This window comes from Loxodonta africana, chromosome 27 (assembly GCF_030014295.1).
Source record: "Loxodonta africana isolate mLoxAfr1 chromosome 27, mLoxAfr1.hap2, whole genome shotgun sequence".
NCBI classification, from domain to species: domain Eukaryota; kingdom Metazoa; phylum Chordata; class Mammalia; order Proboscidea; family Elephantidae; genus Loxodonta; species Loxodonta africana.
This window is the reverse complement of record NC_087368.1, coordinates 30,549,797-30,571,476: the sequence shown is the minus strand read 5'-3', so window position 1 is coordinate 30,571,476 and position 21,680 is coordinate 30,549,797. Positions and strand designations below refer to the sequence as shown.

Below are 21,680 nucleotides of genomic sequence, written 5' to 3'. Positions count from 1 at the left end.
AGTGGCTATGATTTGGAATCAACTCCATGGCAACAGGTTTGGTTTGATTTTGATTCTCTGTGCCAAGTAGTGTGCTTTAGTTAATCCTCAGCACAACCTGATGAAGTAGAGTGGATCTTTTAACAACTACCTATTCACTGGGGTTGCTGTCAGCAGTTTGAATCCAGCAGATGCTCCTTGGAAACCCTATGGGGCAGGTCTGCTCTGTTCTTTAGGGTCTCTGTGAGTTGGAATCAACTCGATGGCAACGGGTTTGTTTGTTTGTTTTAAAGACCTCAGACTTAAAGTTAACAGTATAGACAAGAAAAATGGTGAAGAAAGTAATTACCATGCAAAAGGGATTGACCAAGTCCCAGAACAGAATACTGACTGCTCTTTAGTGGAGAAGGGCAAAAAAAAATTGCCTTAGTTTGTTTACTTTTCAAAACAAGAATGAAGACTTCTGAGGTCAGGACTATATAACTGTAATTCTCTGAGTCACTACAGTGAAAGAAAACTTGGCAATTGTTTGATATTGAAGTTCAAGGATTTCTTTTCCCATTTGTCACTCAGAATAGAAGTTAATCATAAAAATAACTATTTGAGAACAGTACAATACAAACAAGGATTCTTCAGTGTCCTTCCACGATGTTAGAGTGGTCCCTAGGTAATAGGCCAGATTTTCTTACCAGACATCGAAAGGAACAAGTCGGTTTCTTCTGCCACAACCTTCCCTCCTTAAATCTGGCAAGAACACTGAGTTTGGAAGTGTTCCTGTTGGACACTTAGTGAGTTGACTCATGGTGTTAATCTACTCTCTTACTTAGCTACACAGATATACAACCAGGACCAGAGAAGAAGAAATAATAAAGACAAAATGAAACCAAAGAATGAACACTGTATATCGCATATAAGGCTGCCTTTAACCTGCATCCTGAGGAAGTTCTGGAGATAAGAAAGATCTCTGGGAAAATTAGGACAAACCATGAGTTACTTCCTAAAAGATCCACCCTACCTCCTAGGGTTCCCTTGAGGATTAAATAAAAAACAGTACTTGGCATAGAGAAGGAACTTGTTAATTGTTAACTTCTGTTGTTGTTGTCATTGTTACCATTATTATTTTGACAATCAAAGTTGGACAGTTAGGAAAGCGTCACTGGGTAGCCTCATAGTCTCCCTACTTATTTTGGTTCCAGGATGTTGGAGCTGGAATGAAATCTCACAATGATGGAGTTTTATTATTGTTCACTGATCTTTCTCTTGATATGTGGAGGAATAAACAAGGCTCTCACAATCCCCAAACCAGAGGCAGATGAAGCATTATCAGTTCTGAGTGCTCAGCAGCTCTTAGTTACGTTAGGAACTCCTGTGGAGGCCAAGGGTAGTGCTAACCAATAGGTTGGGGGTTTGAGTCCACCCAGAGGCACCTCAGAAGAAAGGACTGGTAATTCTGAGAAATCAGCCACTGAAAACCATGTGGAGTACAGTTTTACTCTGACAGACATGGGGTTGCCGTAAGTCTGAGTCAACTCAATGGCAGCCGACGGTGGTGGTGGTGTCTGCCTGTGTCAGTGAAGCACGCCTGCCTCTACTAATGTCCTTGGTATATTCCGCTGTAGAAGAGTGGCAAGTGGTCTACCCTGGCATCTCTAAAAATTATTTCCTTACACAGCTAATATGATGGCTGTTTGACTTCCAACAACGTGGCTTGTTTTCCCTAATATTGAACTCTATGTCAGCATTTTTGGCTCTCTAGTCTGCAATGGATAATGCTGAGTTTTACCCAGTAGCCAGCAAATTTGCTCTAAACAATATGTACCCAGTCAGAGCAGATGCTAGGATTTCCTTATTTTGGACTGATATCAGCTCTACCCAGAACCCAATATAGCCACTATCCCTTGCCAGATAGGTCTCTATCTCACAATGTCAAATTGGAATTGGATGGCAGACACAGCTTTATTGACACTGCCTTCTGGAGATTTCCCTCTTACCAGTATGTTTGATTCTTGGAAACATGATTAAGTTTATCCCCACAAAATCCTTTAACATCAAATGTGAGCAGAGGGCTTAGGATTAGGTTTTAAATTGCTCATTTCAGGTTCACTTGGTCATTGTTAAATGGATAATTCTGGAAAATTCTGGAAAATTCCCTTGAGATATCTGTATTTTTTGACATCCCCAGTTGGGTAGCTTTACTTGTCACACTTCCCGGCCTGCCTTATCCAAAACCGTTACTTCAGTGACCACCCCTAGGCTATTTACTCACAAAACTTTATGTCCAGATCATATTTTAAAATGAACCCAAACCAGAATACACAGTTGCAGTGTGACAGATCACGTTTGTGTGGCCTGTCTAGCCATGGTCTTACAACTCTCACCCAGGTGATTAGGCAGGACTATGCAGATAGGGTATTCGTAGCCCACCAAAGGGATTAGACAGTTTTGCCATCCCGCTGGGCTTGAAATGAGTGACCCCAGAGGTGGGAAAGAGAGAATCCCATCACCACCAAGGAAGAACAGCCAGGAACTGGCATGTCCTTTGGACCCAGGATCCCAGCTCTGAGAAGCTCCTGGAAGCAGGAGACCAAGAAAGAGAGTGAAAGCGGTAACCCTGAAGATGGCGAGAAGCTGTGGCAAGAGAGACCTGGCAGCAGGAGATGGCATTGTAGGCTTCCTGGCCCAAGGAGTGAGAAAGCTATGTGCCTTTGGGCAGAGGCCTAGGGCCAGGAAGAGGCATGCCTTCGAGCATGGCTGAGAAGAGGCTGTCCTGATGGAAGAGCTATATCCTTGAGTGTTCCTGAGCCTGAATTGTAACCTGTTAACTTCCCTAATAAACCCTATAATTGTGAGTATGGTCTGTGAGTCCTGTGTGGTCATTGCGATGAATTACCAAACCCAGCGGAGAAGTAAGAGAGTGCCATGGAAGGTCAATTGGTGTCAGAACTCGTAAAGATGGCAGAGAGAGGAGGCATGTCTGACCTCAGTCTCATGGGAATCAGCCTTGGGCTGTTGGTCTTGATTCTCCCTCCCCCTTGAGAAGTTAAAGGAGGTCAGATGCTGCCTCCATGCTGTTGTTACAGCAGCTAAATGTACTATATATGAACTGATCATTGAGAGAAGAAATGCAAATGTCTAATAAACACAAAGATGTCCAACCTGTTGTAGTCAGAGAAATACACATCAAAGTAGTCAGAGGAGCACACATCAAAATGAGATGTAATTAAAAAAATTACTGGACTGATGAAAATTAGTGGAAGGACCACGATTAAATCCCCTCGATCCTAATCCTTTCCCTAAACCGATCGTCTAAGCTTTGTTTTTTAATCTAAGGTGGAGTTTTTTAAATTTCTTTTTTGCCATAGGGTTCAGCCTCTGGAAAACCATCAGCTAAGCCAACCCAAGTCCCCGACTCCTAGTAGCCTGTGCTAATTAGAGCATTTGAGTCTTGGAACGGATAGGAATTGACAAGTTGAGCAATGAAAGCCTTCACTACCTTGTTCTTTAATTGCTCTTGGAGGTTTTCAGCCATGAATTGGACAGTAGTGATTTGATAGGAGGTCCTAAAGGGGTGGGAAGTAACGTCTAATGCCTTTCTGTGGGTGTCTGTCCCCTGGGCAAGCATTGTGCTAGAGGAGCAGATGAGAGACATTTATGACACAGTCCTTGCTTTTAAGGACCTCAGAGCTGGGATGACTGAACTAACAGATTTGACAGCAAACCATTGAGAATGGCGTTTTGTGTTAAGCTCTAACTTCTAAAACTGAAGTTTCATGGAACAGAGATGGCATTAGCTGACATAATCAAAGAAGTCTTCTTGAAGGACATGGGACTCGGACTGGGTCTTAAGTAAAGTCTGAGTACAATTTCAGGGAGCTGAGATGGGTGTCTACATTAACACGAGCAGAGAGGCAGGAGAGGAATAAAGCACATGTGGGAAACAAGCAAGAACAAAGCTTCATAAATGAGAAGAGGAATAAATGTTGAGAGGATATGAAAAATAAGGTGATCCATCTGAGGCTAGAATATGAAGGCTCTCAAAAGCCAGGAAGCGAAGAATGGAATTGATGGGAAAGGCCAAGGGCGATGATTTTATTTCAGTGAACATTTGTTGAACATCTTCTGTGTGTTCTTCGGTTCTGCAGAAACAGGGATGAGTAACACATGGCTCCACCCTGAAAGAGATTTTAGGTGATAGCAGATGACGGATGTCATGGTATTGGAGTCTTAGAAAGACTAGCGTGGTAAGGCTACACAGAACAGATGGAGAGTGAAGGAGCTCCATGCACAAAGCCTGAGCCAGAATCCAAACTAAAGTCAAGGCAGCGTCTAACAAGTGTGTTTGGTGTTAAACCAGTTGCTGTCGAGTTGATTCTGACTCATGGCAACCCCATGTGTGTCAGAGTAGAACCATCGTTCTCCACAGGGTTTTCAATGTCTGAGTTTTTGGAAAGAGATCTCCAGGCTTTTCTTCTGAGGCCCCTCTGGGTGGACTCGAACCTCTAACCTTTTATGTCCTTGATGTCAAATTTCAACTTTTGGTTAGCAGCCTATCACATTAGCCATTTGGACTACTCAGGGACTCCTTTTGGGTGTTTGTAACCCAGTGTTTTCAGCTTTGGGACTTCAACTGAAATTTTGAGACAAGAGAAGATATTAAGGTTACCAGGCTTAGCAAATGAAACATATATATATATATATGTATGTACGTATGTATGTATGTATTGTGCAATATTCATTGTTTATAGGAAATTGATGTTAACTGGGCATTCTGTATTTTGTCTAGCAGCCCTAGTAAAAGTACTACTTAACACCCTGTTACAGTTTTAAGGGCCCCCTTCCTATGGCAAAGTAAGTACAAGGGGATCACACCATGCTGAACGTTCAGCAGCTGACATGGCCAGCATTGTTCCACTTGAGTAAGTGTGTGTGGTAAGTACCTGAAAAAGGGCTTCCAGACCACAACAGTTAAATATCATACAAGAAAATGTCTTGTTTCAGCAACTATCCTAACAAAGAAGAGCCCTATACTTTTACTGAGTTCTAATAAGGGTTCTATTGGATTTTTTTTTTTTTTTTAAAAAACACAGAGAACTAAGCATGGTAAAGAATAATCCCTGCTACATTTGCTTATTCTGGTCATTGTTATTTGTCCTCTGCAATTGATGTACTTAATTGTGTACTGTTTTCATTTCCAGAGGAAAGAGGCGAAGGGAAGTGAGTTCTTCACAATTTTATTGTTTTGGCGTCAAAGATTCCAGTTGATTGCTATTTCCTATCTGCAACATCCAGCAAAAGCTTCATAACTTCCCATTTGGCTGGCAAAACAAAACAAAATCATCAGAGAGTCCAGAAGCTTGAGAAAGGTGTGTGGGAGAGGGTTTAAAGAATAGTGGTGAGGGGCCTTTGACATCCATTTCATTTTCCCCATGGGTTCATAAGAGGTCTTTTCTGCTATTTTTTTTTTTTTTTTAGAGAGGTTGGACTTCAGCTCTGTTTTGTTACAACCTCTTGCAAACTGGGAGTGTGATTTCTAGCCCTTTATCTCATGATACCAAAGGCGTGGTGGTTCCAATAAAAGGACACATGGAGAATAGACCACTTGGACAGACATCTCTTAGTGGCAAGCAACAGAAACCCTTTAAGAAAACTCAGGGGAAAAGGGGTTTATTTCAGAGAACTCTAATGATACTTTTCCTGTTGCAGCAGGAAAGCTTTAGGTACTTCCAAGAGAAAGAGAAGTTTCTCTCTTTCTCGGTCTCTTTCTCGTAGACACACACATGGGTGCACACACACACACACACATACACACACACACACCTGGTGTTACTGCATCCATTCCAAAATGAAGTCAGCACCTTAGTTTGTTTACATGACCTTCTAAGGTCTGCACTTGTGGCTAAATAACTAGAATGTTGGTGTTCAAGTTCACCTTTCTGTGAGGCAGACTCTGAGTGCCTCCCTTTAATCAGATGTCTGTCACTGGGTGGGGAAAAGGTCCCATGGATGCCTGTCTCCTTAGCAGTGCTGTAGGCATTAATTGGGACAGAGCAGCAACTCTAATGACATTATGATATGGATGTTTTCCTCCAGTTACTCCTAACCTGAAAAAGGGTCTGATATTGTGGACTGATTTTTATATGCTTGTATTTTTTGTCAAGTTTTTAATACAGTGAGTAAATCTTCGGAATATTTGGCCTTGAATTATGGATTTTGTGGTTTAGATTTCCCCAGAAGCTAATGATGACTGGACAGTACTGGGGTGGAACTATGGTCTCTAAGATCATTTAGAAAACTTCTTAAGTCTATTTTACATTTCAAGTTCATTTGTTCCACTTAGACTGCAGACTGAGTTGGCTTTAGCTGTCCACTTCCTGAAGGCATGGAAGGAAGGCGATACACATTTTCTGCTTAAGACCTCCTTGTCCCAGCCAGAAGAAACACCTGGGTGGTGCAGTCAATTAGGTGTTCAACTTCTAACTGAAAGGTTGGCTATTCGAACCCACCCAGAGTTGCCTTGGGAGAAAGGCTTGGCACTCTGCTTCTGAAAGTTCAGAGCCAAGAAAACTCTACAACACAGGGGGCTGCCATGAATCCGAATTGACTCAATGGCAACTGAGTTGGTTTTGTCCCAGCCAGATGGGACAGCGTCACTGATATCAGGGTGATTTGGGGAGGAAGGACTTCCAGGTGGTGCCTTAAACTAACCACAGACAGCCATTCTGGTTGCCTCCTAGTCTCTTCCAAAGCAGATCTGATTTAACAGCAACACCATCTCACATCCAAGACCCCTTTTGGCCTGTCAGTCGCCCATATCACCACGCCAAACAAAGGCAGCACTTGATGAAGCTGAGCTTTAAATGGGAGGAGTCCTTTTAAATTAAACTCGCTAATCAAAGGCTCGAGGCTTAACAAAGGATATTTCACTGAATAATTGGTATAGCAATTGAGTTTTCTAGAGATCATCTTTTCCTGGCCTCCTCCTGAGTTGTGTTGCACGTTGTGTGAGAACAGGAGTAGACGAGGGAGTGGAGATGGTCTTTTATACGCTTTCAGTGAAGCTTTTAATTTGCACTGGTTGTCTATACCAGCGATCAGATGCTTCCACAGCATTATCTGTGAGATAGCCGAGAGAAAGAAAAAAAAAGGCATTCTATTTCTGCACCCTCTCCTCCTTGAGATCTTGCATCTTCATTTAAAAACAATCAGGTGGGCAGGTGAAGGGATTGGAAGAAGAATGGCTTTTAATAGCGTTTGAGATCAAGGTCCCAACTTCCTACTTAAAGGCCGACCCACGCTTCTGTGCTGCCTGCTGTGCTATCTTCAGTTCAACCTTGTATATTTTAAGAGGCATTTGAATTTTGCGCTTTGGAGATTAAAAATGCCTTAAAGAAGGATGGCAGGTTATCTGAAGGTGTCACAAATGGGACAGAGAATATTTTTGAGCATCCATTGTATCAATCAGTTACAAACCAGCAGACCCCCGACACTAGACTTGGGTCTCAGTCTGCACCTGTGAACAGGGAAGTGGCCAAGGAAGGTGCCTGGAGAGGTGGGGTGGGAGAGGTCTCAGGAAGCTGGTGTTCGGACTCAGAGTTTACAGGTGGGGTAAGAACATTCTAGGCCGGTGGTGCTTAGCTGCAGCACACTAACAGAGTCATGTATGGCTATCAGTTGTGAGATATGTGGCAAGTATAGGTAATTTGTGGCCAAAAATAGCTAAACTACTCTTTGTGAATGATGAATTTTTCAGTATAAATCAGAGAGGGTTGATGGATATCTCTGCAAAAACATCACTTCCTCGCATTCCAGCCGGCTCTCCTAAAGTCAGCAGCCAGGAATTGTGCAGATATTTAGAAGAGACTAGGAAAAAGCAGCACATATTTTGTCTAGTTAGGGCTGAAAGATGGTGGTGGGCAGCTATGAAAAGCAGTGGTACGAGCAGGGACTTCTACCTAGAGGAGAGAGAATGGGAAGGGAAGCTTGGCACTGGCTGGTACAGAGCCCTATTGCTTTAGGAAGATCCTTTAAAAACTCAGCTAGATGAGGGAGATTTTTCACATGACAGAATCCCCTAGACTGGTGAGCCCATTGCAGGTGGAGTCAGGCTGAGTCACATGTTCAACCAGACTTTGGGGTCACAGCCTGGTACACAATACTGACAGGTGGCCCTGAATGGCATGGACTTAGAGGTGGGTAACACATCCAGGATTCACTTGAACTTGGCCAAATCCGAGCAGTCTTCCTTTTTCACTTAACCTGTAAATCCTGACCACAGACAGGCTGGTGGATGGGACTTTGAGCATACCCTGCAGAGTAGCAGAGAACTTGACAGTTTTTCTGTAGGGATAGAATGACTCTTTTTTGCATTGTTCCCCAACAGGTGGTTTATAAGAGAACACACCCAAGATCCTTGAGCCCATGGACAACTACAGCTCTGTGATAAATCTGCATGAATCTTCAACAGGAAGATCAAGGAATGGGCTGATGGTGCTGTGTCAGTGGTGCTTGGAGGCACTTGTGGTGATAGGGAGAGTGAGTACCTCTGCATTGAGCTTCATTACTTCTTTCCTTGACACAGTTCACATCTGCCCACAAAGCTGTGTATGTCCTGCCCAAATATTCAAGCCACAGTTTAAGGAGATAGAGGTGGTGGCATTTTGCTTGAGTCTTGAGGAAGAACTCTAGGTAGCGTGGACTTGTATTAAAATGCCTTACTCCTCACTTAGTGGGTAGGATGGGGTGAGGGGCAGGGGTGGCCAGCCCCTGCATGGAACAACTGAGCAACTGAATGACTGGGACCAAAAGTTAGAATCCATGAGGCTCAACCTACCCAAAGAAGGATGGGGAGCAAGAGGGCAATCCAAACCAGAGCTGCCGTGGGAAAGCCAAGAGTCAGACAGCAAGGATATCAATGATATACACCAAGCCCAGAGAATCAGAGAAGGGACTAGGTAGGTTAGGAACCACAGAAGGAGTGGATCAGTACAAAAGTCATTAAGGAGGGGAATGAGTGTGGTAGGAGGCAAAGGATATGCTTTCAATTGCTAAAATAATCAAGAGTGTAATTAATTAATGAATTTGTTAATTCAGTAGGTCGCTCAATAACTCTAGAAGTGTTCATTCATTCATTCAACAAAAATTTAAGTGCCTAATATATACCAGGTTCTGTATCTAAATCTTGGGGTACAATGCTGTCTGGGTGCAATCGAGACCCCAAAGTGATGTGATAAGTGCAGTGACATGAAAGAGGGTTATGGAGCATGTAGGGAGAGCAGGGGAGCCTTCCTGTTGGCAGAAAGAGCTGAGCGGAGACCAGAAAGACAAATAGGATTTGGGTGAGGATGCCTGTTTCAGGCAAAGGGAACAGCAGTGTATGCAAAGGCTGGGTGACAAGAGAGAGCCCAGGGCTTTGGGGGGCCCACACAGAATTCAGGAGAGTGGTGGGGCATGGTAAGGGATGGTGATCCAGATAAAAGCAAGGGCAAGAAACTGAAGGACTCCTTAAGCCACGTGAAGGACTTTGGATTGTATGCTAAAAGCCATGGAGAGCTGCTGCAAAGGCTCTAAGCAAGAGAAAGTCTGTATAAGCTGGGTCGGGCAAGACCACTTTGGCTGCAGGTTGTATAATTCAGGGCTGAAATGGCCGGTGAGCTGGACCTGGATGATGGCAGTGAGACTAAGAGAAACAGATTAGAGAGAGGGTTGGATTGTCGAAGTGACAGGGTTTGGTTATTGACCTGAGGGAAGAGGCAAAGGTGGCTTTTTGGTTTCTGGATCAGCCATTGGAGGTTGGATGGTGGAGCCACTTGCCAGTTTGGTGAGCTAGGAGGAGAGTTGGGTTTTGGAGGGAGGACAAGGGGCTCGGTTTTGGACGGGTCTGGGGTTGGGGAAGGATGGGATGGAGGAAGTCCCGCTTTCGCTCTAAGCCAGGCCTGTCTGGGTGGGTGGGTAAGGCTAGTCACAAGATCAAGGTCATTATCAGGTAACGGCCATGGCTTATGTTCTACCCGGTATGGGGATCTGCATTGGGAAAACAAAGAACTGGGGCTGAGATATGCCAGAGGGATAAACCTCGAGTTAGAATCTAAATGTAAGGTGAGAAGATTTAGTCTCTGGGAGCAAGCAGACAAATGAAATCTAAATCACTCAGCGTAATAAAAAGAAGTCATGGAATTCCACTTTCTTGTTTGATGAATTCCTGACGTGCTTCTGTAAGGAAGCAATTGCTGGCCCGTCAGTGGTTACCCTGTTGGGGGCTGGGGGGGACTTACTACAGGCATTCTTCCCAGAAGGTACGCCATCTCTCTGGGCTGCTGAACCCTGGACCTCTGCCTTTCTTCTCCTTGGGTCAGTATTCATTGTTGTCAAGATACTGCCTGGTGCCTGCCTGTCTTAAACCCCAGAAGAAAGTCATCTGTCAAGTGGCAGAATGTTTTCAGCCACAAGTCATGAATCGCTACTCTAGCCGGGGCTTGCTATTGCTTGTAGAATTCTTTATGGGGGGGCGCCGGCGGGTAGGCTTATGTTCTGAAATACAGGTTCTCATCTGCCTGTGGCCAATTACGGCATCTGCAAGGGAAGTCGCCCCCTGGGTGGTACTTGAAATACTTGGAATAGTATTTGTTTAGGCATTCCACTGCCCCTTTCAAACAATTCTTTCTCCATTATCAAACCCAGAAATGTGTGTGTGTGTGTGTGTGCACGTGTGTGCATTTGTTTGTTTGCTTGTTTTGGATTGTCTTATACCGAAAGCATTTTCTAGTTCCTCACTGGAAACTTTCTCTTTGTCCAGAAGGAGAAAAAACTCCCGGGGAACACACTTAATATATAAGTTTTTTTTTTTTTTTTTTAAATGACTTCTTTAAGTGTGCTTTAAAGGTTGTGTCCAGCACAATGTATTTGCAAATTTAAACTTTTAAAAAGGGAAGAGTTTTGAATTTACCCCAGTATTTTAGTCATGCCTGCCAAGGGAACATCCCATTTAATAACTCCAAGTTCTGTAAAAGCTCGGGTTTCAAAGGAAAAATGTTGTTGTTAGGTTCTGCCAAGTAGGCTCCGACTCGTAGCGACAACAGAACAAAATGCTACCCAGTCCTGCTCCATCCTCACAGTCGTTGTTATGCTTGAGCCCATTGTTGCAGCCACCGTGTCAGTCCATCTCATTGAGGGTCTTCCTCTCTTTCGCTGACCCTCTACTTTACCAAGCATGATGTCCTTCTCCAGGGACTGAGCCCTCCTGACAACATGTCCAAAGTATGTGAAACTTGGTCTCGCCATCCTTGCTTCTAACGAGCATTCTGGTTGTACTTCTTCCAAGACAGATTCGTTTGTTCTTTGGCAGACCATGGTATACTCAATATTCTTCACCAACACCACAATTCAAAGGTATCAATTCTTCAGCGATTTTTCTTATTCATCATCTGGCTTTTGCCAAATGTAAATAGGGGTGCCTGAGGGGAGAAAAGCATTATAGAGGCGTGTTCATCATATGGGTTCATGTTACCGGGGCTGAGTGATAATCGTCTTTTCCTTCTCCTTCTGCATGTACTTTGTTGTGGTTGTTAGTTGCCCTTGACTTTGCTCTGACTCAGGGCAAGCTTACGTATAACAGAAAGAAATATTGCCTGGTCCTGTGCCATCCTCACAATCGTTGGCATATTTGAGCAGATTTTTTCAGCTATCGTGTCCATTCATCTCGTTGAGGGTTCCCCTCGTTTTTGATGACCTGCTTTCCCAAACATGATGTCCTTCTGCATGGACCAGAAGAGCTCCTTATGTATTTATTTATTTTTTTTTTATTTCGCTGCTATTGTTGAGAGTATACACAGCAAGCTATAGACCAGTTCAATAGATTCTACATGTACAGTTCAGTGACACTGATTATATCCTTTGAGTTGTGCAGCCATTCTCACCCTCCTTGTCTGAGTTGTTCCTTCCCCACTCACATAAACTCACTGCCCTCTAAGGTTCCTATCTAATCTGGTGACGCAGTGGTTAAGAGCTCGGCTGCTAACCAAAACGTCGGCGGTTGGAATGCACCAGCCACTCCTTGGAAACCCTATGGGGCAGTTCTACTGTGGTCTATAGGATCGCTGTGAGTTGGAATCGACGACAACTTTTTTGTTTGTTTGTTTTTATAGCACCTAAAACACTGCAGTAAAATCACTTACGTAATCATCTGTCTCCGACAACATGGAAGGTTCTGTGAGGCCAGGGGTGGTGTCTGCTGACTTGTTATTTATTTACTGTGTCTGGCATGTAACAGGTGCTAGAATAACATTTGTCAGTCAGATTGAATTGTTGGACTGATGATCATTTGAGAGAAAGGTGCTGAATTGTACGGAAACATTTGTATTTCTTCAAAACTTGTTTTATGTGTACATCTTACTCAAATAGTTTTATGCAAATACTAGACAATATTTATCCTTAGCCTTTAACATAAAGCATGCTGTTATGAAGGAAAGAAGACCTGGTGGTGTTAAAGCAATTGACTGCAAACTGAAAGGTCAGCCACTCAAAACCACCATGGGCTCTGCAGGAGAAAAATGTGGCAGTCTGCTTGCATAGAGATTTACAGCTTTGGAAACCCTGTGGGGTTGCTGTGAATTGGAATTGACTTGATGGCAGTGGGTTTGGTTTTTGGTTTGGTTATGAAGGTTAAATGAGAAGCCTGCTCTTCTCTGTATCTCAATTATAAATTCCTTGAAATTAACTAAAAGACTTAGCAAAAAACAAAATTTTACTTCTACTCCTCATGAAACAAGTACAGCTTGGAAATGAGTGACCTTGCTGCTTTTTCCAAGGTCATATGGTGGCACTGGGTTGGTTTTTTTTATGGTGGTTTGGTGGTGAAACACACCTCTGTTTTCTTATCTGTAAAATGGGGGTATTATAATTTACTAAGTGCGGTTATTGGGAGGGTAAAATGAGATGATTATAAAAGACTAGCCGTGGCACCTGGCCCATAGTTCCCAAAACAAACAAAAAACAACCAAACTCATTGCCGTTGAGTCGATTTCAACTCATAGCGACCTTATAGGACAGAGTAGAACTGCCCACTAAGGTTTCAAAACAGCAGCTGGTGGATTTGAACTGTCAAAATTTTGGCTAGCCAAGTTCTTAACCACTGCACCACCAGGGCTTCGGCCCATAGTTAGCACTAAATAAATAGTGGCCACTATATTTATTAAAATGATCATCTCTAAGGGACCGACTTGAGCCTTTCCCATGGGTGATGTTTGTCTAGAGAAGCACAAGGTCACAATGCCCTGGCTCCTTTACCGTGCTCATGAAATATCCCTCTGTGTGTGTGCACGCGTGTACGTGCATATGTGTGTGTGTGTGTGTGTGTACATGCTCACACACATGCCCTCGCTGGATGGATTTTATATCATGCAGAGGTCTGAGTTTTCCAAAATGTTTTCCCTTGTAATTTGCATCATCAATCTTCAAGTAACCTTACCACGCAGTTCAAAGTATCACTTAGGCATTCCTGATAACTTTGAGCACATTTGCTCAGAGCCCTGGTGGCACAGTGGTTAAGAGCTTGGCTGCTAACCAAAAGGTTGGCAGTTGGAATCCACCTGCCACTCCCTGGAAACCCTATAGGGCAGTTCTACTGTGTCCTAGAGGTTTGCTGTGAGTTGGAATCGACTCGAGAACAGGTTTTGTTTTGTTTTTTTGGTTTGGAGCTTGGCAAGTTGAAAGTTTTGAGGTGTGTGCATAATAACATAAAGTTCTAAATAATAAGTTGAAAGTCTGTTTAGAGCTCTCATTTCAGCTGTCTATGTTAATATCCCATTACAAATGAAAATATCCATCTTTACACAAATTTAATTTTTCCAAAAACACCTGTTCTAAAGGACAGTGTACTTTTTACATAATCTAAATGGCAAACCTGAAAATATCTCCCTTTACTGGAACGTCAGCTATGTTCCAGAATAAATTTACTCCATGGAGTGGGTGGGGGGTAGGTTCTCCTAAGTAATGAGGAAAAATAAATCTCTAAACAAAAAGTCCCTAGACAATATATGCAGGGTTCACCCACAGCTTTTCTTTCTTTTTCTTTCCATTACTATTTTATAAAATATCAGCAACGAGTCCCTTTGGTTTTCTTCTCATATTTTAAAAGATCACTGTAGAAGCAGAAGAATGGTCAGTTAACAACCATTGCATCCTGAAGACAAAATAACAAAGCTTTCATCCTAAATCACCCCTAGAAATTGGAGCAATTTCCATTACAACCCTGTGGATTAGGCGGCTTATTTGAACAATCCATTTTTCTCCACACTGTCTATTTACATAAATAACTCTGGTTTTGTACTTGCGTGATATACCGCTACTTCACTAATTTTCCTACCAAGCCAAACGGTGTCAGGCATTTAATGATGTAGGTGTATTTGAAGGATGACTTCAGTACAGGCTAAAATAAGAGAATTCTGGTTTCCAAGGGCTGTGCTATTTTCTGTGACTGGGTACAATCAAACAAACAAATAAACAACCCCACTGCATCTAGTTGATCCCAACTCATAACGACTGTATAGGACAGAGTAGAACTGTTCCGCAGGATTTCCAATGTTGTAATATTTACAAAAGCAGGCTGTCACATCTTTCTCCCATGGAGAAGCTGGTGGGTTCAAACCTCCGACCTTTAGGTTAGGAGCCGAGCGTTAACCACTGCGGCACCACTGTAACTGGGTAGAAAAGGAGTACCAGTGTTCTTTTAATATCAGACAATTTGTGAGGCCTGTCAGAAGAAGTGGAAAGATTTCTCTTCCTTCTTGGTTTCCCATTTAACTATCTCCATAAAACAAAAGAATTGACAGAAACCTTTGGATGCTTCCTTTGTCTTCATGAAAAATGAAGTTACTGACCTTCTTTTCCTTCCCATTCAACGATCACCTCTACCCTCGGGGACAGACATCAGGGGAAAGATTTCTGCCCTCCAGGAGCCATAGAGCATTAACCACCTGTCTCTCTGTATTACATACTCTCCACTGAGTATGTAATTAAAAAGCCATAATACGCAAAACCTATAGTACATGTGTTTCACTACTTTTCAAATATAAGTTCTTTGAAGGCATGATGAGTAAGTTTAGGGGTGGATGGCGGGGAAGGCTGGGTTTAAATACATTTCTGAGCAATTCCAAGATTCTGTGATGCTGTCACTTCCACCATCTGAAGTATTGCTCTGAACATCACGTCTGTGGGCTGACTGCCAGCTGCCTTCCAGCATGTATTTCCGCCTCTGTTGCTTACTTCAGGCAGTTTCTCATCCCTCCAATGCCCTCCTCCTCACAGGTGGAACAGCCTGGAGCTGGGCATTTTGGGAGGAACAAAAAATGTTTGATATGCTCTGGATTTCAGATTGCTGAGTGGGGGGACATGGGTGCGAAGAGGCTGGAAATCATGGAGAGTCATGTCAACCTTGCAACTGAATTTGAACTTGATCCTAAGGGCAAGGAGGAGCCATTGAATGTTTTACAGATGAATAATGTGGTAAGATTTTTATGTTAGAAACACCACTGTGTATTAATTCCGGGAAGTAAAAAGATAAATAAATCTCACTCTGGGTATAGGGTAGATAATGGACTAGAGGGGATGCAATGGGTATATCAGTTGGAAATTTGTGACTGTGATCTAGACAGGAGATGATGGTGCACTAACTCTGGCAGTGCCCCCAGTAGGGATGGAGATACAGAAATGAACTGAAGGGTATGAGGAGGTAGAATGGGATGGCTTCGTGAATGGATGTAGAGGGCAGAGAAGGACATGATGTCATTAAGGTTTCTAGAAGCATCACCTGGGTGAATAATGACCCACATAGGAAGACAGAGGGAAGATGATTATATCCTCTTGGACAACTTGAATTGCCTGTGGACCGTCTTAGAAGAGAGGTCTTATGGGCAGTGGGATTTCTGAGCCGGGAGCTCAGGAGAAAGTTCTGCCGACATGGATTGAAGCCTTCTGAGCCTGTAGAAGCTATAGGAGTGCATGAGAACACTCAGGGAGTGTGAAAACAGTGAAAACCAAGCAGGGATGAGGATGAAGCTCTGAGGAACATCTACATGTATTGGACGGTTAGAGGAAAGAGACTAAGAAGAAGCAGACTGAGAACTTGTTTTGTGAAGAAAAGAGTTGTCAACTGTGACAAGAAGGTAATTCTAAAAATTCATCATTGTTTGGATTCAGCAATAGGGTTGCTAGGGAAGAATAATGTCAGTGGAATTACAAGGGAAAAAAGCCAGATTACAAAATTTTAAGGATATAATAATAATAGTAATAATATGATAATAGCAGCTACACTTTTGAGAGCTTGGTAGGTACCAGACATTGTCCTACGTTCTTTACAAATATTGCCATGTTTTGTATTCTCAACAACCCGATGGGTAGAACTAATATTAACCCATTTTACTTGAGAGAGTTGAGGAGTAGAGAAATTAAATGCTGTGTCCACAGTCACACAAGTCGTTTAGGGGAAGAACAGGTCTGACTCCAGTCTGCCTTAATCCAAAACTGCTAACCTTATTGGAGAAGAGAGAGCGAGGACAATGAATGCTGGCCCTGCTTTCACAAGCTGGGGTATGATGGGGACGGAAAAGGAAGACAGAGCTGGAAGGGCCAGTCCTTGGAGAAGAGAGGCTTTGCGTGTCTGTTTGTTTAAGATGGAATAGCCTCAAGCATGTTTAAATATTAACCTAGAAGGAACCAGTAGAAAGAAAGAAGCTGAAGATGTGGGGAGAGAAGGGTTGATCTACAGGACTGGTCTCTTCAGAAGGTGGCATCGGATGGGATGGGATCCGGTGTGTTCTATTCTCACTCTCTCGAGTGGTGATCCCACAGGTGAGTCTGGAAGTAGATGGTTGGGCTGTCCTTGCCTGATGGCTTCTATTGTCTTCGTGAAGGAGGAGATGAAGAGCTTTTCTGAGTCAGGAGGGTGGTGATAAGGTAGAAGTTTTGATGAGTATGAAGACTTAAATCTGCCAGTATGGAGAATGGGAGTGGGTGCCGACCAGATAAGTGTAGAAAGGCTCCGGGCAGCCTTGAAAGCTGAGTGGAGGCTGGAGAACAAGAATTTGTTATGAGACTAATCTGTGGCAGAGAGGTGAGAAAGGTGTCGTCTGTGATCTGTGTTTTAGAAGTTTTTATTCAATCATACAAAACTATAATATGGATAAGGTAACTATAAATACATTTAGATGGTAACCAAAATGGTGGTTCAAGTCCACTCAGAGGTGCCTTGGAGAAAGGCCTGGTGATCTGCTTTCAAAAAACCATCCATTAAAAGCCATGTGGAGCACAGTTCTACTCTGGCCCCTGTGGAGTCACCAGGAGTCAGAACCGACTCCACGGCAACCGGTAGGTAGGGAGGGAGGTAGGTAGGGAGGTAGGTGATGTTAAATTTATATTGACCTTGTATCTTCTCCTGAAATTCGTCTGTTTTTGAAATTAAATCTACCACATCAGCTAATTGTTAGTCCTTTCCTCAAAAAAAAGAGAAATAAGTTCATGTATGTGAGTTTTGTGGGATTTTAGATGCCAGATAAATAGAAGCTCTCTCCCATGAGCTTCTGTTCTGTACGACTTTCCTTCGCTCCTTCAGTCCTCCAAGTCTGGCAACGCTGAGGGAAGGAGACAAGAAGAGAAGAAAAAGGAGGGGGAGCCAAGAGGATCGAGGAGGAAGAGACGGGGAGGAGAAGAGGAGAGACGAGGAGACAGGGGACATGCTGCGTCTCTGGAGTCCTGGACCTCAGGGCTATGAAGAATTCCAAGGTTCTCCTAGCCCGCTGGTGTGTCTTTAACTGGATTTTCACTTTGTGGAAATCCTCCTGGGGCCTGGCCAGTTCACGGGGTAACTTTCTAGTTCACCGTGGTGATTGGCAGTTTTGCAAACTAGGCTTGATGTGTGGCAGACAACTCTATCTCTCCCGCTAAGTGTTGCATCTGAGCTCCTGTGTAGCTTTGCAAACCCCAGCATGGGGGTTCCTCTCAGGCCCCTCAATCTCTGCCTGTCTCTCCTTCTTTCTGTTCTTATCTAATTTCTGGATGGCATCTCATACGTCATTCTCTTGACAGGAAGGATTGGGGCCCAACAGAAAATCCAGGTGGAGTGAGTGGCCTTGATTTGAATGAAATGCATTTCTAAATTCCGGCCAAATGGCTTTGAGGGTGGCTCCCTCGAACCTTCCTTCCCTGAAGGTCTGCTCCTGTGCCCAGGAAAAGAGAGTCATTTTGATTACTTTGGGTGCCTTCAATCTAACGCCTAACGGGCCATGTTGCCACTCACAATTGGCTGCAGGTAATGGACTCCTTAACCAAGTTGGGAGAAGCTGAAAGATGGACAAGATTTTTAGACTAAACTGTCCTAGTTTCTTGCTGAGTCCTTGAGAATTAGGACTAATGTCATGACTTAAAGTTCTGGGAATGCCAAGACAAGTTTCAGGATCTGATTCTTTTTTTTCTTTGACAGTTTGAACACCCTTCCATCTTATTTATTCAACAGATACTTATTAAGTGCCTACTATGTTTGAATCGGAAACCCTGGTGGCATAGTGGTTAAGTGCTATGACTGCTAACCTAAAGGTCGGCAGTTCAAATCCACCAGGCGCTTCTTGGAAACTCTATGGGGCAGTTCTACTCTGTCCTGTAGGGTCACTACGAGTTGGAATTGACTTGACTGCATTGGGTTTTTTGGTATGTTTGAATCGGAAACCCTGGTGGTGTAGTGGTTAAGTATCACGCTGCTAACCAAAGGGAGGGCAGTTTGAATCCTCCAGGCGCTCCTTGGAAACTCTATCCTATGGGGTTCTACTCTGTCCTATAGGGTGGCTATGAGTCGGAACCGACTTGACGGCACTGGGTTTGGGTTGGTTTGGTTACTACGTTTGAAGCACTTAGGCTTCTGTGGGCAAACAGTTCCTCCCATGATTAAGAGCCTGTGTTTGGGGGCGGGATTAAAGCTTCTCTTTACAGAGGGACTTTCACAGTCTGTGCTGTATCATCTCCGGGATCACTGAGAATGTATCAAGGTCAGATGTATTATTTGTATTTTACAAATCCAGAAAGTGAGGCTTAGATACATGAAGTGAATAGCCAGCAAGTAGCAGGAGTGGGATTTGAATCCTTGTCTGTCTGTTTCCAGTGCTCATAGTCTTTCTACTAGCTGAGTTGCTGGAGGAGAAAAGTAGAAAAAAAGACCAGTTTTCAGGAACTAATGTTATTTCCTTGAATAATTGTGTTTTAGCTTTAGAAGCAACCCTTTACTCCTTTCTCGTAGTTAAGGATCTGTGTAAGGGCCACTTTCTTAGCCAGGAGCCTGCGAGTGATGTTATAACCCAAGATGTTATAGGTTGCTTAAAAATATATTTATTTGGGAAGGTAAATTTGAAGACCTCTTTTTCACAAGGTAGGGCTAGTTGGAGGGCTCTCCCACATCTTGAAAAACTATGCAGGTTGGAAATATTCATTCGTTTGGCACTCAGTCTCCCATTCACTTGGCACCGGTAATAATGAGTTGATGTTAAAGGAGGTGTCCACAGGAAGAAGGCTGGGTTACTGAGGGCTGCTGACCCACGCATAAACTCTAATAATCCAATGCAGTGATTAGTATCGTTGCTAAGTCTGGTTCAGTGAAGGCTTCCTGGAGGAGGGGTGACATTTTAAGGTTTGAACGTTGAGTAAGAGTTTGCCACTAGACAAGGAAAGAAGATGAAGGAGGTGTATAACTTTCCGTAGTTTTTTTGTCATTCGTATTTTTTTTTCTACTTGTCAATATATATTATGAATACAAAGCACTTTATTTAAGTTTGAAGTAAAGTTCCAAAGTACACCCCAGGCAGCTATGTAAGCAAATACTATTTTGGGCCTCAGCTGTTGTTCTCTGGTTTCCACAGATGCTTGCAAACTCTGAGGACTGGGGCCTGGAGGCCAGCGTAAAGAATCAGCCTTCGTTTTTCCTGATACTGTTGTATAATAAAACAGCCCAATTAAGCCAGTGCCAGGACAGCCCTGTGGGAGATCTCTCACAGAGCCTAGAAGGAGCACCATGACAGGCGGGCATTTCCCATTGGGTCTCAATTCATTTTACTGAGTTTGAAAAGCTAGGGGGAAGTGTCCAACAAGGATAGAATCCTTGCCAAGGTGAATTTCCAGTGGCCTTGAAAAGGCTGGAGCAATAATGGCTGACTCTTAAGTGGGGAACAGGCAAGGTTATTAAAACTATCACAAAGAGCCCTGGGTTATTTGTAACAGCCTGTGCTGGCTCGCCTGACCTGTAAAACTCAAATGGTGGAGAGTCCAGGCCCCTGCCTCCTGTCTGGGTGCAGAATAAAGATACGGATGTCCGGTTTCCAAGAGCAATAATGTTTGTCGAGGGTGTCACGGGGATTTCTCTGATACCCCAAGCAGTGCAGGGAATTTTTAACCACAGGCGAGGTCTCAGTCCTGCTAAAAAAAATTAAACTCTTGGCTTCTAAGGAGAGAAAACAATAGTCTTCTCAGTTTGTCTTGATTTTCTGAATAACTGAAAATCCAGCAGAAATTGTTTGGAAGACTTCATGGGAAGGAGTGCTCCTCTAGGCAAGGAAATGGAGTTGCTTTGGGCTCTCTTTTGAATAGCTACTTTCGGTTTGGCAGACATATGCCCATTATCCCTTTCTTGGATATTTTTATTGCCCTGTGATAAGAAATTCTAGGAAATTTAAAGATTTGAAAAGAGCCCATCAGTCAATGAAAGGGATTATATCTTATCATTCAGTTTCAGGCTCCATGGGCACCACAAGTGTTTCCAGAAGCTGGAAACCTGTTTCCCAGAGAGGGATGCCACGTTCATGGCAATGTGAAGCACAGTGGGTAAAACCTTTGGACTTTGGAGTCCATATAGACCAGGGTTGGATTCTGACTCTGCCATTGTCTAGCTGGAGTAAGTCACTTCGTTCCTATGGGCCTCTATATTCCTTATGTATAAAATGGGGTAACGATGGTAGTTATGCAAGGTCTTTGTTAAGTGTTAAATGAGATACATCAAGGGGGCCCTCAATACAGCACCTGGTACACTGTACAGGGTGCTTTCAATTCATGCTAGGTGCTATTATGATGCTACTCATTATTGCACTCCTGGATCACTTACATCCAGGTGATGTGTTCCAGGTTCTCTCTTCTGCTGACACCATTGCCACCCACGATAATTGGGTTATTTCCATGGCATTGGCTGCCGTGCTTCTTTCCATCAATCAGGAAACCAGTGTGTGGATTTTTTTGTTTGGTTTGATGTAGCAATGAACTCATACTGTTGTGCTACCTGCTAAGGTGGAGATAGAAAATGGATAAAAGATGATGGAAGGGAATTGATAGTTATTGAGGACCCACAGAGGGTCTTATCTATTTCACCTCATTGAATTCTTACAGCAACCTTGCATGTTAGGCATGTGTCATGGATTGAATTATATCCCCCCAAAATGTGTGTATTAACTTGGTTAGGCCATGGTTCCCAGTGTTCTGTGGTTGTCTTCCATTTTGTGATTGTAATTTTATATTGAGAGGATTAGGGTGGGATTTTAACACCGCCCTTACTCAGGTCACCTCCCTGATCCAATGTAAAGGAAGTTTCCCTGGGGTGTGGCCTGCATCACCTTTTACCTCTCAAGAGATAAAAGGAAAGGGAAGCAGAGAGATAGGGGGGCCTCATACCACCAAGAAAGCAG

General features: G+C 43.4%; 1 long non-coding RNA gene across 1 annotated transcript in view; it reads left to right on the top strand.

Moving 5' to 3' along the window:
* The first annotated feature begins 5,175 nt into the window (after window positions 1-5,175).
* Window positions 5,176-21,680, top strand: part of LOC111752159 (uncharacterized) — a 58,946-nt gene continuing 42,441 nt past the window's right edge. Inside the window, exons 1-2 of the long non-coding RNA XR_002787158.2 lie at window positions 5,176-5,342; window positions 8,360-8,511. This is a non-coding gene — a long non-coding RNA (uncharacterized LOC111752159). The remainder of the gene's footprint in view (window positions 5,343-8,359; window positions 8,512-21,680) is intronic.